This window comes from Glycine max, chromosome 20 (assembly GCF_000004515.6).
Source record: "Glycine max cultivar Williams 82 chromosome 20, Glycine_max_v4.0, whole genome shotgun sequence".
NCBI classification, from domain to species: Eukaryota; Viridiplantae; Streptophyta; class Magnoliopsida; order Fabales; family Fabaceae; genus Glycine; species Glycine max.
The window spans coordinates 7,332,554-7,345,956 of NC_038256.2; the positions used below are offsets into that span (position 1 = coordinate 7,332,554).

The window sequence follows — 13,403 nt, forward strand, 5'->3', positions numbered from 1 at the left end:
CTTGGAAGTCAAAGAAACAAACTATCTTAGCTCAGTCCACTATGGAATCTGAGATGATAGCACTAGCAACTGCTAGTGAGGAAGCAAGTTGGCTGAGAAGCTTACTTGCAGAGATTCCTTTATGGGAAAAACCGATACCAGCTATGTTGATCCGTTGTGATAGTACCACGGCTATTGCAAAAATTGAGAACCGTTATTACAATGGTAAGAAACGACAGATACGTTGTAAGCACAACACTGTTAGAGAATTACTCTCAACAGGAGCTGTTAGAGTAGATCATGTATGCACTGATGATAATTTAGCAGATCCTTTGACAAAAGGATTAGCTAGAGAGAAAGTCCATAACACTTCTAAAAGAATGGGACTATTGCCCTTACTGCGATGATCTTTCATGATGGTAACCCGACCTAAATGACTGGAGATCCGAAGAACTAGGTTCAATGGGTAATAACAAGTTATGAAGTGATATGAGATGAACATGCTGTTATAAGTGAAAGCAGCATGATTCCTGAAGTAACAAGAGGATGAGTTATGAAAAAAAATTCATAATTCTTAATGAGATCTATACTCTACGTTGAGTGGAGTACCTAGGCTACAGGAGTACTCTTGATAGACTCACCTATGTGAATGTTGAAGTGGGAGTCGCTTCATATGAAATTTTGGGCAAAAATTTCTAGAGCGTTCACTATACTGGGATAGACGTGCATGGCCTTTAACGCACGGGCTTTATAGAATACACCTATGAAAAGGTTGTGTGTGGTTTGATGTCGGAGATAGAGTTCAAGACTTCGAGTCACTCTAGTAAAATCTGAATCTTACTCACTATGTAAAGGTTCAAGTTGTATGACACCTTTGTTTATGCACAATTTTATGAAATCCACGAAAATCTTCTTTTCAAATTTCAAGTAGGGGATTGTTAGAACAAAGGATGAAAGTTAGGTAAAAAAGAAAGAAAAAAAAGGCTTCAAGTCCCACATCGCTCAGGATAAACACTTGAATAGTATTTCACTTCCTATATATAGAGAGCTCATTTCTCCTTTTTTCCTTGCCCTAGTTAAGAAGAATTTCCTCAACTTTTCTTTCTCCCTCCCATATTTCAGCCGATGCATTTCCGGCAAACTTCTCCCTCTTTCTTTCTGTCGCTCTAAAATTACGGTTGGTTATAATAGTGACTTTTTAAGTTATATTTTTCGGTTGGCTATAAGAGTGACTTTTTAAGTCATATTTTCGGTTGGCTATAATAGTGACGTTTTAAGTCATATTTTTTGGTTGGCTATTAGAGTGACTTTTCAAGTCATATTTTCGGTTGGCTGTTAGAGTGACTTTTCAAGTCATATTTTTCGGGTGGCTTTAGAGTGATTTTTCAAGTCATACAAGAGGGTGTAATTCTAGAAAAGGTTCCCTCAGTGCAGTGGGAATCTTATACAGTGATCTGGGCTGTTTTATCCTGGGGACTTCGTGGTTGATAGTCTGCTTGCACAATTTTTGGTAGTGCCACGAAACGTCTTAAAGAAAGCGACATTGTCCGCGACTCAGCCAGTAATTTTTTCGGTTTGCCATAAACTATTGTTACAACAACCTCCATCATTGCCACCACTGCACCACAATCATCATCACCATCGTTGTTACTAGCATATCTGGCTTCTACCACCACCATCACCACTTGGTGCCATCACCAACACTGCCGTGATTGCCACCATCGGTGTTGTCGACATCACCATCACCACTAGTATTGCTATCATCACCACCATCAATGTCACTACCATCGTCATTGTCAACACCACCACTACCAACAATACCACCCCCTCCCCGTCATCGTCACCAACAACACTGAGATTGCTACCACCGCCGTCACTACCATTAATACCACCTCCATCACCACCAACTTTGCCATCGTTGATAGGAAATAAATCATCATCAAAAGATCTAAATGATATTTTTTAGTTGTACCAAAGTTCTATAATTTCTCACAAAAACATATTAAATATAGCACTCTTAAGCCACTAGTTGATAGGAAATAAATGCCTAAGATTAAGGGTTAATAACCCAATCTTTTATATACATTTAAGGCATGATTTAAGCACTTTAAAAGATCTAAATGCTCTGTTTTCTAGCTATGACATTTCTCAAATCAATTTCTTAAAATATTATTCAGGAATGTGACTAGTTTATCTAAATTGCACAATTAAATTTGGGAACTCAAGGGAATAATGCCACCAACTTTTCCCAAAGTAAAAACTCCTTTTAGGCTCAATACAACGGTCAAAATTATGTTTTGGAGATTAAAAATCATAGTTGTACCAAATTTCCCATAAAACCTCACTTTAGTCACTTATTTAATTACCTACATTTATTTAATTAAACTCACTTAAATATAAATTATTGTAAATCACTACCAAAAGTGTATATTTGAATTTCCCCCAAAATCACATAGAAGGTGCCTTAAAAAACCATTTTTAAGCATCCAATTGCCATGAAATTAATTAATACCCAATAATCATACGCATGAGCTATAATTCCCAATCACAAAAACATGATTTGAAGACAATTAAAAACCCATAAAACCACTGTTATGTGTGGCTGCCACGAAAAACATACAGTTAACACATATTTTCATACCATTTCAAATACAAAATCACATAATAATGACTATTTAAGCGCAATCACAGTGGAGACTAGCTCCCAACTTCAAGATAGATATGATAAGAAAGAGAAACTCCACAATATCAAAACATATATATTTACAAAATTATACATATTATATTTTATACGATATTTTCTAAATTATCTATATTTATACATACAAATGTAAATACAATATTAACATTAATTAAAAGGTTTTGAGGTAGTTATGCAAAACTTCGTTGATACAAGGCAAAGTGCCTTTATTGAGGGGAGACATCTTACATAGAGTGCGTGGCAGTAGAGGTGGTTGATGAGGCAAGGAGTAAGAGAAAAAAAAGGCATTGTCTTTAAAGTGGATTACAATAAAGCTTATAACTCAATGAGTTGAGAATTTCTTTGGTACATGCTACAGAGACTAGGGTTCTGTCAAAAATGGATCTCATGGATCAAAGGATGCCTACACTCAAGCTCTATTTTAGTCCTTGTCAATGGTAGCCCGACGAAATAATTTTGACCTAGACAAGGCCTCAAATAAGGGGACCCTCTCGCCCCCTTTCCTTTTTAACATTGTAGCATAGGGGCTGAGTGGCGTGATGAGGGAGGCTAGGTTATGAGGTGCATTTAAAGGTTTTGAGGTGGGTGAAGACAAAGTGGTGGTTGATCTGCTTTAGTATGCAGATGACACTATTTTTTTGGAGAAGCGAAGCAACAACATCTAACGTGGTAGCAATTAAAACCATGTTGAGGTGTTTTGAGTTATCATCTGGCTTAAAGGTAAATTTCCACAAGAGTTGTTTTGGGGGCATAGGAGTTGAGTTTGGTGAACTAGAAAGGTGGGTTGGCATCCTTAATTGTAAACTTATGAGTGAATCTTTCACTTATTTGGGTTTTCCAATTGGTGTCAATCTAAGGAGAGCTTCAACTTGGGAGTCAATGATTAGGAAGATTTAGAAGAGGCTATCTAGTTGGCAACATAAGAACCTCTCTCTTGCAGGTTGCGTGTGTCTCATCAATTCGATAATAACTTCTCTCCTTTTATTCTATCTTTTTTTCTTTAGGATACCCAAAACAGTTGCAAAAAAGATAGACACTTCTTGGGGGGGGGGATGAGGTATCAGAAATATCATTGTCTTCAATGCTTCAATGAAGCGTTGTTAGGTAAATGGAGATGGAGTCTCTTCTATGAGAAAAATGCCTTACGGGAAAAGGTCCTAACCTCTAGACATGGAGGGTGGAGAGGGTTGGTTAGTGATAGGATTGTTGTGAGGGATTCTATTTGGTGGCAAGACCTAAGTGAGGTGCTTCAAGTTGACAAGCTTGTACACACAAGAAAATGAAGCACTTCAGCTGGTTTGGGATCTAAAATACCGCCAAAGGTGGTGACTTTTAGGTGGAGATTGATCCTAAATAGGTTGCCATTGCGAGATAAACTTCTTCAGCGCAACATCATCACTAATGCAACTGATGCTTTCTGTCCGCAGTGTAATACGACGCAAGAGACAAGGACACATGTGATCCTCTCCTGCTCAAAAATATCTCAACTCTGGATGGATTGGTACAGACAAGAAAATGTCCAACAACTTTGCCAAACTCGATGGAGACTCACCTTTGGTAGCACATGTTCCCAACAAGTTCAATCTAGGAGGCAAGATTGAGAGCTTTGATCTGGACAAGATTAGCATGGTGTATATGGCGTGCGAGGAACAAAAAGAATTTTGAAGGCATGGATTTGGATACTATAAAAATCAAGGAAGAGTTCACCCTCTGCACGTGGTCATGGCTACGATTCCTTGGAAAAACTACCAGTTTGTCTTTCAATCAATGGTCGGTTTGTCCTGTAACATGCATTCTTGGCATTAGGTAATTGACATGCACGTTGCGCATTGGTTTACCTGGCCACATAAATTTTTGAGGCATAATTCAATGCAGGGGCATTTATTACATTTTGTATTTAGGGGATTTATTACAGGTGAATCAGTGGTAGGGAATTTGATAGGTAGTTGGGAAATACACAGGAGGGTTAACTCTCATTAGTTTATTAATGGTATGTAATCCATATATAAACACTAACACATGGTCTGGTTAGCCCTGGTTGGGTATCTGCTTGTACCTTTTTTATTGTAATTAAACTCATATGGTATCAATGCAATATATTTTGTTTGGCTGACAAAATAAAAAAACATATCAATCAAAATAGCAATGGAATAATAATTCCCCACATATATTGCATGGATCTAGATAGTTGGTGAGCCCAACCTAACATTAATGAATATAACAAATTGGGTGCAACCTAGGGCTAACCTCGGCATTTTCTTTTGCAAGGCAATCCCAAAAGTCTCTTCCATGTTCAACTCCACCACACCATGTGGTAGCTTCCATTCAAAGGAATGAACCAAAGTGCCCAAAATGTATTGAACCATCACAATTCCCATCCTTGTCCCAGCACACACCCTTCTCCCTGCCCCAAAGGGAATCAACTCAAAATCATTCCCACGTGCATCAACTTTGGCACCTTTTCCACTCACAAACCTCTCAGGATTGAACTCCAAAGAGTTCTCCCAAACCTCAGGGTCTCTCCCAATAGCCCATATGTTCACACTCAACCTTGTGTTTTTAGGGATGTAATAGCCATTCACTTGACATGGTTGTGATGAGACTCTAGGCAAGTTTAGTGGGGTTGATGGGTGCTTTCTCATTGTCTCTTTGCAAATAGCTTGCAAGTATGGAAGATTCTTTAGGTCAGATTCGTCGAGGCGGCGATTCTTGCCGATGACTTGGACCATTTCCAAATGAGCTCTCTTTATGATGTTGGGATATTTCAACATCTCTGCTAGTGCCCACTCTATGATACTAGAAGATGTATCAGTGCCTGCGGTGAATAAATTCTATAACATGCATGGGACCATAAAGGTGGATGGTTAGAACAAAATCTCAAACTTGAAACAATGGCATAAATAATACAATGATTAGTTACATAAACTCCCTTTCAAATGAATGCTGGTAGTTGTGAAGAGTTAAAGGATCAGTTTGTTTAAATTTATTTGTTGAAATAAACACTTATTTTAATAAAATAAAAATTTTCTATTTTTTTTAATGGGTTTGTTTAAACTATTTCTGCTTAACAAATCAATTTTCTAATTATTTTAAGAAACAAAAATTCTATCTATTTCTTAAAGAAGTATTTATATAAATATCATTTATTTTAAAGTTAATTTTTAAATTAACTTCAATAAGTGGTTGTCCAAAGCAGGTAGGTATATGGAGATAAATACTTTTAAAAAAAAATATTTCTTTCTAAAATATGAAAAAGAAAATATATTAAAAAAAAGGTTAGAGAATGGCGTATAGAACACACTGATTCTGCTATACGACTTGATTGTAAATAACTATTAATATATAATATTTTGGTTAATTATAAGTCAAGGTCTTAATTAAAGTCTTAATAAAATTATAGGATCTATAGATTAAACTAACCAAAAAATCATGATATGTTAAAGTTTAGACACTCAACAATTTTATGAACAAAATGGAATGCAGATTACTAGGACGTTTAAAATATGCTTGTTTTCACATTAATTTGTGTAAAATGTTCGGATTCCTTATTGTATTGAGCTAGGCATAATTGATCTCATCTTCTATTTTTTTTTATAATGTTTTATGACAAAAAAATTTACTATCACTTTTTTCTTTAATATTTAAAACAATAAATAAAATATAGACACATATAAGATGTGGTGAGATAAAGGGTAATACCAAGAGTAGTGCCTTGACATTGGTGAGTGTGAGTCTTTCACCATCATTGCTTTTGCTACAATGATCCATGAGAATGTCTAGGAAATCTTGCTTGCCTTTACCATTGTAAGATCTAGAAGACACATGCTCCTTAATCATCCTTGTCAACAACAAATCAAACTTCTTATGCAAAGTCTTCATCTCACGTTCTATGCCTTGTAAGTCCAACCACGCAAGAAATGGCACAAAATCACCAATGTTGAAGTACCCAGCAAAAGTCATGAGCTCAACAACCATGTCCTTGAACTGATTTGATTCCGAATCCTTTGTTTCAAACACACGACGACTTAATATAACTTCACCAATCATATTAGCCATAGCATAGGTTAACATCTCAGCCACTACCACAACCTCACCCTTTTTGCTACAATCATACATTGAGCCTAGCATGTACCCCATTTCTTTCTCTCGAACTTGTGCCCACCCATCAAGAGCCTTTCCACCCAGCATGTGCAAGTTGCTTAGTTTCCTAAGCAACTTCCACCTAGAGCCATAGTGGGCAAACACCATGTCCTATACGATACAAGGACGAATCCAGAAATCTTATCAGAAAAGAAAATAAATTAAATAAACTCTACATATATAATCATATTAGTAAATAAGGTTTTAAAATGCAGTAGCAGTCGTAGTTTTGTCAAAATTCTTAATATATATTGCAAATAATTATAAACGGATACATGCGGCTAATGTGATGACAATCAAGATTTTAAATTGTGATTGTGATTTCGTTGCGGTCAATCACATTATGAAAAAGTACAAATAAATATAACCACAAAAAGTAAAAAAGTAGAAAATTTTTGTTGTAACGGTTAAAATCACGACCGTAAACTCTTTTTTAAAACCTTGATCACTATTATCATCACATGTCCTAAAACTTTTAAAATCTTATAAATAAGTTTTCTTTTGAATAAACCATTTTTTTGTTGAAAGTAAGTGAAAGAAGATATGTTGACTGAGCCAACAAAAAAAACTTGTTATTATATTATGACACTACATATTTTTTAATATAAATTTAGAATCTATGTACATGATTAAAATAAAAACTGAGGAAGTACTTGAAAGAGTTTGAATCCGTGTCCTTTTCTCATTAGTAATGTGAGGATATATACAATATACAAGAGATAATTAGAAAGTAGGACACTAATTAACTAAGAATCTGGATAAAATATGCACAAGATTAATTACATAATCAAAATAGAAGATATACATAAATATAGAATATATGTATCATATATTCTAACATACCCCGCAATCGAAACGGGAGGTTCACGAACATTGAGACTGGCTCGAAAATCTTCAAATAAAATACGAGGTAGGCCCTCTGTAAAAATATCGGCGATCTGATAATGGAAAGGAACATGTAGAACTCGTACGTCGCCTTTAGCGACCTTTTCCTTGACAAAATGAATGTCCATCTCAATATGCTTGGTACGCTGATGTTGTACCGAATTTCCTGATAAATAAATGGCACTCACATTGTCACAATAAATCAGAGTAGCTTTAGGAATAGGACAATGTAGTTCAAGTAATAAATTTCAGATCCAACAAGAATCAGAAACAACATTAGCTAATCCTCGATATTCAGCCTTAGCGCTGGAACATGACAAAGTTGGTTGTCTTTTGGATGACCATGATATCAAGTTGTCACCTAGAAAAACACAATAGCCAGAAGTAGAACGTCTAGTATCCGGGCATCCTCCCCAGTCAGCATCAGTATAAGAAATAAGCTTGTTGAAAGAGGATTTATACAAGTGTAGAACATAAGACAAAGTACCCTGCAAATAACGCAAAATACGCTTAAGAGCACTCATATGCTTGTTCCTGGGATCATGCATGTGAAGGCAGATTTGTTGAATTGCATAAGAGATGTCAAGTCTAGTAAAGGTAAGATATTGTAAGGCACCATCCAGACTGCGGTACTTCGTAGGATCCTCATAAGGTGAATCCTTTGATGCACTAAGTTTTGGTTTGGTGTCAACAGGAGTGGGACAAGAGCTGCAATTAGCCATACCAGCTCTCTCAATGATCTTTGTGGCATACTGTTTCTGAGATAAGAACATACCATTAGCATCGCGGGACACAAAAATCCCCAAAAAGAAGCTTAGAGGACCTAGATCCTTCATAGCAAACTCGACACCCAAGAGAGCCATAAAATGCTTTCTCAATCGATTTGATGAAGCTGTAAGAATAATATCATCAACATATAACAAAATATATGCCATATCCAAGCCCAATGGGTGATCAGATGTACTATGAGAAAAACCAATGGTGGCAACAAAATCTGCAAAACGCTCATATCAGGCCCGCGAAGCCTGTTTAAGGCCATAGAGAGATTTCTTTAGTAAACACACATGATCCGGGTGACCTTTGTCGTGGAAACCCATGGGCTGATGCATATAAATTGTCATTGAGATAGCCATGTAAGAAAGCATTCTTGACATCTAACTGGTGAATATGCCAAGATTTAGAAACAACAATGCTAAGAACAGTATGAATAGTAGCCGGTTTGACAACCGGACTAAAGGTCTCATCTCAATCAACACCCGGCTGTTGTGTTTTCCCATCACCTACAAGACAGGATTTTTGCCGCTCAAAAGAACCATCGGATTTTCGTTTATGTAGAAAAATCCACATAGACCTGATTACATTCACATCCGGTGGATTAGGTACCAATTCTCATGTTTTATTAGCAACAAGAGCATTAAATTCATCTAACATTGCATTTTTCCAATTCAGGTCACGAATAGCACTAGCTGGATCTTTGGGTAAGGGAGATATAGTAGCGGTAGTCATGGCAAAAAAATTAGAAAAATATTTCGAATTCGGTTTGTAGATCCCATTTTTAGCTCGAGTTGTCATGGGATGAGGGGTAGGACTTGGCAACAGTGTGGGAATGGTTGTAGGCCGATCTGGGGAGGGATGATAGGCTTGTTGGTGGACTGGCCCAGTTCTCATAGGGAAAGAAGGGGGCAAACCAGGCTGCTGGTCAAGAGCGTGCAATGTGACAGTACCGAAAGTAGAGGAGTGAGTGGGCTGAGGTGGGTCTGTTGACGCCATAGGCCTAGGACGGGAAGTAGGGTCAGCTTGGTGCTCCAAATTTGGAGGAGTATTGCTTTGGTGGTGCAAGTGATGAAAAATGGGATTAAAATCCATAAAAGTATAGTCATCTTTGTGAGGGGAGTGAACCTTAGAGAAAGGGAATTTAGTTTCAACAAATTTCACATGACGACAAATAATAATTTTTTTACTTGACATGTCATAGCATTTTGAACCTCTATGATTTGGGGCAGGACCAAGATAGACACAAGGACTGGACCTTTCTTGCAATTTGTGAATAGAAATGGACGGGAAGAGAGGAAAACATAGGCAATCGAAGACACATAATTCTGAGTATATTGGATCACATTGATATAGAATTTGAGTGGGAGACATAAATCCTAAGACCTTGGTTAGGAGAATGTTTAGGAGATATGTGGCCATTTCTAATGCATGATGCCAAAAAGAAAGAGGCAAAGAAGCATGAGCAAGCAAGGTCCGTATGATATTGTTTATTGATTTTATGTGGCGTTCGGCTTTTCCATTTTGAGGGGAAGTATGGGGGCAAGATAGACGAAAAATCATGCCATGTTGATAAAAAAAACTCTTGCAAAGTGCCATTAATATATTCTGCGCCATTGTCACATTGAAAAGTCTTAATATCACGGGTAAATTGTGTATGAATTAGACTATGAAAAGATTTGAACAAGTGTTTAACTTGTGATTTCTTTGCAATAGGATAAGTCCACAAAATTTACTGTAATCATCAAGAAATAGAACATAATAACAATGGCCAGAAGAACTCATGATAGGCGAAGTCCAAAGATCACTATGAATTATATCAAAAGGAGAAGCAGTGTGCGACATAGAATCAGAAAACAGTAACTTAGAATGTTTCCCGAGAGGACATGAGGAACAAAAGGTTTTACAAGCCTTATTATAATTAATAAAAAATTTTCTATTAAGGGAACTAAGAACAACATCACCAGGATGGCCTAGGCAAGTATGCCAAAGATCGGATAAAATAGCGGTAAACACTGAACTATTGACTGGAGGAGTGGCTTGAGTGTTTGAGAAGAGAGGATAAAGGTCACCGGTATTGTCACATCTCATTAGTCTGGCTCCCGTCTGTAAGTCATTCACAAAAAAACCAAGGGGATCAAATGCAATGGAAACCGAATTATCAGTGGTGAATTTACGGACAAATATTAAATTTTTAATCAATTTAGGAACATGTAAGACATTGTTTAAGTGAAAGGGAGGGTAAAGGGATGGCAACATAGTACTACCGTGACCAATAATTGGAACCAGATGTCCACTACCCACAACAATGTTATTATTTTTAATGCTCAAATTGAAATATGAAGAAAAAATGCCTTGGTTCGCAGACATGTGAGATGTAGCGCCAATGTCCATATAGAAATTCCCATCCGGCTAAGAAAAAGATAAAGCATGCATTGCTGCTTCAATGTCCGTAGGTGTGTAGCTAGTGGATGGTGCTATGGCATTGTATGCCTGTGGACGCGAACCCAAGATCCCTGGCCCAAATTGGCGTGGCCCAACAGTAGGAGCAACAACATTTTTTAGTGCCCAAGAGGAAGCAGGATATGGGTATGGAGGCGGGTTTGGCCATTGAGCCAACTAAGGAGCCCAGGCGGCCCATGGCTGTTGCTGCTAATTAAATGGCATGAGTCCAGATTGTTGTGGGGCCACTTGCCCATTGCTATTATGGCTTTTCCCAAAAACCTTGGAGTTGGACTTCTTTTGCTTATTTCCTTTAGAACTCTGACGGGATGAAGCAGAGGATGCAGAGGTGTTGTTGTCCGTGCCGTGGTGGCTGTCGGTGCTCGTAAGGAGAGTGGCTTGAGAGCCGTTGCCGGAGTTGCCTTCCTTTGCCAAACAGTTTTTAATGGTCCGCTTCACAAGCTTGAGTCGAGATCGGCAACTCGCAAACGAGGGTAATGGCTCTTGATTTTGGATGATATTTACCGTCCCGACATAGGCCTCAGGTAGCCCTGCCATGAGTTTGAGAATCAATCTGCTGTTGGTGAGAGGGGCATCAACATCGGCAAGTTGATCAGCCAACAACTTGATGTGATTACAATAGCTATCAATAGACGAAAAATTCCGCAAGTTCCTCTTCAAGATGAGTAGCCCAAGAAGCCTTGTTGTCCTGAAACATAGATTCGAGACGAGCCCACGCCCCTTGAGCCGTGTCGTCTTTGAGCAAGATAGCATGAAGGAGATCGGTGGATATAGTCCCGTATATCCATTGAAGCACCGCGGCATCGAGACGCTTCCATAGAGCAGGGTCTGCGACTTTGGATGCGGCATAGGTGGCTACCTCCTGTGCCTCCGTAGGCCTGTGCCTCCGTAGGAGAGATGATGTGGTGATGTAAATCATGAACCCTAACAAGGACCTTGAATAAAGCCACCCAAGAGCGATACAAGCCATGCTCCGTATCCAACGTTATGGAAATGAGAGACTTAACATTGGTGATAGTCAAAGCAGGATGGAATTTGGGTTGATCGGCCATGGAGAATTGTAGCGGAAGGAGAATAAAAAAGGGTGGAAGAGAGGTGACTGTTAGGGATTTTAGGATCAAAACTAAACTGATACCATGAAAGAGTTTGAATCTGTGCCCTTTTTTCATTAGTAACGTGAGAATATATACAATATACAAGAACATAATTAGCCTAGAAAGTAGGACACTAATTAGCTAAGAATCTGGATAGAATATGCACAAGATTAATTACATAATCAAAATAGGAGATATACATAAATATAGAATACATGTATCATATTAGAATATATGTATCATATATTCTAACAATACTTACCTGTGAATCATAAGCTAAGTGAGTTGCACCAGCATTTGGAGGCTTGTTGGAGAAGTTTTGAATAGGGTTTTGAGAAATGCACGAGCTGCAGCAGAGTAGAAGCGACAACCATGTTTTTGGTGCCCATTTTGAGGTGCATGACGGGACCATACTTTTTGGCCATTCTAGAGAGGGTGACATGAGGCATGCTCCCCAAGAGTGATAGGGCGCCTATTATTGGCCAGCCTCTAGGCCCGGGTGGAAGCTTGTTGTGACGGTTTGTGAAGTGTGAACGAATGGTGAGGTGGGTGATTAAGAAGATCAAAATGGACATAGCAATTTCTTTGAGAAGGAATAAGTGATCTAAGCTGGCCATATTGCCGCGATCCATATTAACTATGATATTAAAATGCCGTCACAATTTTTGTTGCAATCCTTAATGTTCTAGAAAATAACAAAAAAATAATAATGACTAATGTGCAATCACAATTGAAATTGGAGAAACTTCAATTGTGATATTGTGATTGAGATATTGCCGACCAAATTTTATAAACTAGTGCTAGCTAGTTGCTAACTTAATGTGAGGCATGTGAAGTGACAATTCTAGAGTGGGGATACGATATTTAACATGGATACTTCACAAAGAGCATATATGTCCTCCGTGGTGCAATAGATTCCACATAATTCTTTTGTTTTTTTTTTTAAATGGTAGCTGCCGAATATGATGTACTTGCCAGCTAACAAACCAATAATAGGCAATATAACATAGCAGCACTCAATTCCACATAATCCAAAGCCAGATAATGATTATATTCAAGGTTTTAGTTTTCGGGGTGGTGGTTGGGTTGCAAATACTTAAAATTGTAGCTAAATATGGGTTGTAGACACCTCTAAAGTCATGTGCAGTTTGGCCTATACTCTTTTTGGGCGTAACAGAGTCATTTGGGACTTTTTACAAACCATATAAGTGGTAATTCAAAAGTTATATTTTATTTTATTTTTTGGCATTCAATTTTTTTTATTTGACACTTAATTAATTTTCTCCCTACTGGTCAGCTGAGCTCATAGTAAAGTGGTATCTCCGGTATTGCGACTCCATATCTAAGCCAAAGACCACAAATCAACCTTA

The 13,403-nt window shown here is 37.8% G+C and overlaps 1 pseudogene; it reads right to left on the bottom strand.

The window, feature by feature from the left end:
* Window positions 1-4,888: 4,888 nt before the first annotated feature.
* On the bottom strand, window positions 4,889-12,636 carry LOC100783516 (flavonoid 3',5'-hydroxylase 1-like; annotated as a pseudogene).
* Between the last annotated feature and the right edge of the window lie 767 nt (window positions 12,637-13,403).